This window comes from Patagioenas fasciata, chromosome 3, assembly GCF_037038585.1.
Source record: "Patagioenas fasciata isolate bPatFas1 chromosome 3, bPatFas1.hap1, whole genome shotgun sequence".
Lineage (NCBI taxonomy): Eukaryota > Metazoa > Chordata > Aves > Columbiformes > Columbidae > Patagioenas > Patagioenas fasciata.
The window spans coordinates 79,425,197-79,431,196 of NC_092522.1; the positions used below are offsets into that span (position 1 = coordinate 79,425,197).

Here is a 6,000-nt window from a genome sequence, read left to right on the forward strand (position 1 = left end):
TTTGCCCTCCTTGATTATAATGTAAATAACTAGTTCAGATGTAGATATCTGAAATTAGAGGATATGGGTCCCATCTTGTATATGAAGTACATGAAACTCATTATATTCACCATTTCAACAACAGATTTAATTTATATCTAGAAGTGTAGTCCTGCCTATGCCCTAAGGCCATCACAGGTACAATAACACATCTTTCTTGTGTTTGTTCCATGCAAGCAGGAACCCACTAGAGAACGAAGGTTGAACTGCTTGATGCAAATCTCAAGACAATGAAAAGTAATGGAAAGATGGGGCAGAGAGTTGTAGAAACAAGGGAACATAACAAGAAAAAAAGGAAGAGATAAGATATAGCAGTGTTAAGAAAGAGTACAGAGTGAAAACTGTTGTTTTCACTTTTGGACAAAGGGTACTCACTGAGTAGGTATTCAATATTTAATATTGTTTTTAGCGCTCCATGCATTATTAAGTGCCAACTGTATGTACCTGCATTCAATAGGAATTTTTTGTTTGTGCACCTTCCTGGGTGGTTTCCACAACGGGGTTTTATTTCTCAAAACACTTTCATATTTGTACTTGTCTCCATTTCAAAGTGTGGGTCTGACAGACTAAAACCAAAGGTGTCAAGACTGGCACCTAGTTCGAGAAGGCTACAACCTGCTTTTTCACAACAGTCTTTGTTTTAGTAGACATTTAACTATTCAGGACAGAACTCTTATCACCTCAATGGTAGTCAGTACTACTATGGAGCAAGTTCACCTGAATACTGTAGGGTACACCATCCCTCCAAAATAAACACTCAACAAAGACAGAAGCACCCAAACAAATAAGGAAAATTGATTTGTGAATGGCAGGAGTCCATCGGTTCATTTTATTTTTCAAGATCAATGTTTCTATATTTAAAGGAAAACACATGAATAAAGTCAGTCAGTAATTCTTCTGCACCACAGAAGTCAGGAATGAGATCCCAACCGAGATCTAACCTTCCACTGACATCCAAGCAAGCTGATCAGGAAACCACCAGCAGTCTTACCAGTTCAGATGGTTTAGACTGTCGTTTGATTTTTAAAACAACAAAGTAAAAAGGAGAGAGCTCTTCTACACACTGGTGTTTCCACAGCCACCAAGCCTGCAAAATCAGCAGCACAGAAACACCAGGTGATGTTAAACTCATGCAGGAGAGACAGACTACTCCTTTCATGGCACAGACGTCATTATGTAGGTCTTCACGGAACGATATTCTTCTTATGAATACAGAGTAAGTGAATGTTTTAGCATCCTTCTTACCTTACTATCTTTCTAGAAACATATTTTTTTAATAAGCACTGACTTCCTCATTAGGTCACAGTATAGATAAAAATTTAAGCAAAAAAAGAGTTCTGCATTTAATAATTTGATCATAATAGTTTAAGAGGACTTCTTTCCTCTATAAAACAAAGTTAAACTAATAAATCTTTGCTCTTAAGGCACTATGCTTACATTACAGAGTACCAAGAATTACATGGCAAACATAATTACTCTTTTTAATTTCTAGCTCCCATGAAGTAAGTGCAACCAGGAACACCTGTAGACATCCACATTCAATCTGACAAAGAACAGAGGTGAAAAATTCCACTTTTTCTTTCAACCGGACAACTCACAAATGTGAAGTTACACGTACAAAGTACACTGAGTTGAGGGTTCGTATTTTACTATTTAACACAGCTGACTGTATGATATTGTGTTCTTATCAATCAAGCTACTAATGTTCTGTGTTATTACAAGCTCTGTTATTCACAGGGTGAATCATTTGTTCTTCGTCTTTCTGCAAAATGGGATACTACATGCGGGCTGCAAAGCATGGTTTCTTCACCTCTCCTAACACACAAGTCAAAGAAGAGTAACTCAAAGAATATCAAAGTAGGGAAGAGATAACAGATTTTGGTCTCAACGCCACGTTCTCCTCTCATAACACAACATTTCTTCACATTCAAACTACCTCCTGTACTTGTGTGTTCCTCTCTGAGATAAGGTCTTATTAGTACACATTTTGACTCTCCTTGGATGTAGCCTAACTTTCCCTTTGCTTATTTTTATGCTCTTACTGAACCCTAATTCATATTTGTCTTCCTGACAAATCATTGTACAATAACAGTCACATAGGCTTCTTTTCCTTCATGTATTTAGTATGTTGGTGAAGATGACCCAAGTTAAATTTAATTAGGGGAGACGAAAGAATAAAAATAAGGGTGTTGCTGATGGCAGCTGCCCTAGCATTTCAACATCAAGTCCAACACCAAACTACCACTGTTTCTTGAAGCTGAAGAAGTAATATGCAGTAAAAATGTCCTCCTCTTCCCAACGACACATTTTGGGCAAGAATCTAGCTACTGACATTTATGTGTTAGCCAACTCATAACCAGACTGAAGTAACTTGTCTGGTCTTGACCATCAAATACCAAAAACTCCAGACACATTGTGAGAAAGACTGCCAAACAATCACACCCCAAAGATATACAATTTGCTTTGTCCTCCTGTACCAAACTTCCTGCTTCAAAATCCAAATCCAAGTCATTATCTTCATTTTTAAATTTGCCCTTGGGTGGAAATCATTCAATATCCAAGTGACGACTTCCAAGAAATCAAGTAAAAATTGGTTTAATAGTGTATGGTTTTCTACAGCACAGTGGCAACTATCATTCTTTCTCATTCTTCTCTTTCGCTGCACCTTCTTCTGTGTAGAGTCTCCAATTTGTAGTTATTATCTCCAGGAAAGAGATTCTACAAGCTTTTGCTGGAAAAAGAGACCAGCGGAGTTAATCTGGCTTTCCTGATTTAACCCCAGACATCCATGAAGTCAAACTTCGTCGAGGCAGGAGAATGCACACTTGTAGTCTCAAGTCTAAAGGAGTTGGGCTGCTTGTTTGGTTTTTATGGTAAGATTTTTTTCATGCCATATTGGCTACTACTCTTCAAGATAAGTAACTAACAGCAAGCAAAAGTACTGACTACCTGAAAGCATAACATAAGAATAGCAAAACAGCTCATCAGATAATTTTAAAGTTGGAGTCTCATATAAATAGGTGTCTTCAAACTACCAGCTGTCATGTTAGTTATGTGAAAAAACGTCTCTCTCATAGCAAAATCCATGGTCATTTATTAAGCATCCCAAATTTTCAAAACTATCACTGTTTAAATAAGGCTTTTATTTGGCATATACAGCATTCTTGCAACCATGCATTACAGCCTACCATTCACGTAATAAAACTAAAATACTTCAAACAAAGTATTTTGAAAAACATAATAAAAATGCATTGAGTGTTTTGGGCTGTGTATTAAAGTCTTTGTTTAGGTCATTTTTTAAAAAATGAGGGTGGTAGTAAGCTACGCAAACAAGAGAAGTTTGTGCTCTCTGAAGACAACTGACTGCAGTTAATGATGGTGACGTGCACGTTTATTTCCACATGTCACATTTCCACATTCCAACCTGTTATCAACAGTCAAAGGATTAGTTCCCTGGCCAAAAAGCAAAAAAATCCAGTATTTTGTAACAGGAGCTACAAACCTATAATTTCAGAAGCCTTGCAATTATTAGACTTCATTTATAGTCACAGAACTTGATAACAACATTACACAGCAAATAATCCTTCATTATTTTTCAGATACAACAACTGAACCCCAAATCTCACAAAGCACTTCTGTTTTGGTTTCACACTGTAGGTCTAGCAAGGTATTTGGAAGAAAAAGGACCTCACACCGAAATTAAAGACTTATCCCACTTCTCTTGCCATTCATTTGGCCAGATCTAGATAAGGTGTTGATAAACTGAGGCAAGCATATTTGCCCCAAGTAGGTGAGCATAGGGCCTCCAGATGCTCAGGGGCTGAAGCACTTGCCTTGAGAGGAAAGCCCAGGGGAGCAGGGCTGGTTCAGCCTGGGGAAGAGGTGACCTCAGAAAGGACCCAGCATTTGCCTGCCAATATGCATGCAAGGATCACCAAGAAAGGCCAAGAGGCTCTTCAGTGATGCATGTCAGGAGCAGAAGACACCATAAATTGAAAGAAGAGATGTTCCAACCCTGTACAAGGAGACACTTTCTCACATAAAGGCAGTGACGCAGTTTGCCCACAGAAGTTGTGCACTTTCAGCTCTTGGAAGATTTCAAAACTCAACTGGACACAGTCCTCAGCAACCTGTGTCTGAACTCAGAGCCAGCCATGCTTGGTTCTCCTTTCCAACCTGAACTACACTACAATCCCCTTCTTTTGGAAGGCAGAAGAAGATCTGTTCCTGGTTGAGGTCACCTGCGGCATCACTCTGAGCTTGGCCACTCAACGGCACTGTGAACTACATAATTTCCTAGTTTGAAAGTTCTCAGAAGTAGAATTCATTATTTTTTCCTACACATATGTAAACATATGCTCACTTTTTTTTTTCTTTTATGAAGGATGTTGGTGTTTAAAGTTTTCAATAACGCATTTCAATACCAAATACAAGTATCATTAGACTATAGTTAGTCAAGTCTGCACATCCATATGATAACTACTTTTAGGCAAGTACTAGCATTTTCTGTATAACTTTTTAATACATATAAACACACAGAACCACCCCTTCTGTAACTTCCAGATTACTCGGTCTGAAGCAAACACCTGAGAGTCCAATAACTTACAACATGTTTTTTTTAAATCCAGATACCACTGACATCTTCTCCTTGCTCGGGTCTTGCTGTTCAAATCTGAGCAGTATTATCCAAACCAATTCCTGACGGAGCCCCAAGTTCACCGTACCCTGCTGTGAATTACTTTCATGTCAAAAGGCTCTACTGCTCGCCAACCCCGCCATCTCACTGAGCTTCCCCATGCTTCGGTCACAGGCTGTCAACTGCCCCCGGGGAATGCCTGTGTCCTCAAGAACTCATAAGCCAGTGTGCATTAGATGGTCACTACTCATGAGACATCTCAAACCACACTGGGCAGCAACAGCCACTACAGTACTACTACAGTACTGCAGAAAAGCAGTGCCAAGCCCTTCTCTCCCTCCTTTACTACGTCCAGGAAAAGCAAGCACAAAGCAAGTAAAAGCTATTCATGCACGCCAGCCACACTTCGGGAGGCTGTTTGGGGCAGGAAGCCTCGCTCTACTCCGGGCACAGGGTGACTGTTAGTTATTCACACAGGCGCTCCTGTTTGTCAACACCGCTCAGGCGCCGCTTTGCCAGAATGGGGCAAACGCTGGACCCGAAGGCGGCTGCGGGACACCCGATTCCCGCCTCCGAAGTCAAAAAAAGCCTTGGCCTCCAGCCGTGCCCTGCCCGCCGGCCCCCGGCACCGCGGGTCCCACCGGTCCCCCCTCGCCGCCCGCTCTCCCGCCCCCCGCAGCCGTCCCCGTGGAGGAGGCGCGGGGTCGCGCTTACCGCGGGTCCGGGGAGCCGGGGGGTGAGGCGGGCGGGGTCCGAGCGGCAGCGGCACCGCAGCCGCCCCCCCGGGGGTGCTGCTCCTTCTTCTTCGGGCGCCAGTGGGGGAACGCGGAGCGCCGCTTGGGCGCGGCGGCGGAGGGGCAGCGACGTGGGGGGGCGGCTGACCCTTCGGGCTCCGAGTCCTCCGACTCGCTGAAGCCGAAGAAGCGCTGGAAGCGGCCGCGCCGCGCCATGCCGGGCTCCGTGCCGCCGCGGTGGGCGGCGGGGCTGTGCGCGGCGGCGGTGCCCTCCCGCCGGCAGCCGGGGCAGGAGCGGCAGCGGGGTGAGGGCGGCGCGGGCGGCGGGAGCTGCTCGCAGCGCGGCGCTGCCTGCGGTTTCGGACTCTCCGCGGGCATGGAGGGGGCGGCGGTCGCAGCCACCGGCCTCAGTGTATGCGTTTAATAAGGCGATTCCTTCCCTCCTTCCCTCCCTCCCTGCCCACCGCCGGCCGCGTCGGTCCCTCCCCGCCGAGGGAACCGCGCCGCAGCAGACTCCCCGCCGGTGGCACAGGAAGGGAGCGGCCCGCGTGTGATCCGTGCCCAGGGTGCGCATTAGGGGTCATTATCTTG

At 44.5% G+C, this 6,000-nt stretch overlaps 1 protein-coding gene across 1 annotated transcript in view; it reads right to left on the reverse strand.

Moving 5' to 3' along the window:
* CRYBG1 (crystallin beta-gamma domain containing 1) overlaps positions 1-5,587 on the reverse strand; it is a 95,408-nt gene extending 89,821 nt beyond the window's left edge. Inside the window, exon 1 of the mRNA XM_071806673.1 lies at positions 5,390-5,587. The gene's annotated coding sequence lies outside the window, so the exon portion shown is untranslated. The remainder of the gene's footprint in view (positions 1-5,389) is intronic.
* Positions 5,588-6,000: the final 413 nt, after the last annotated feature.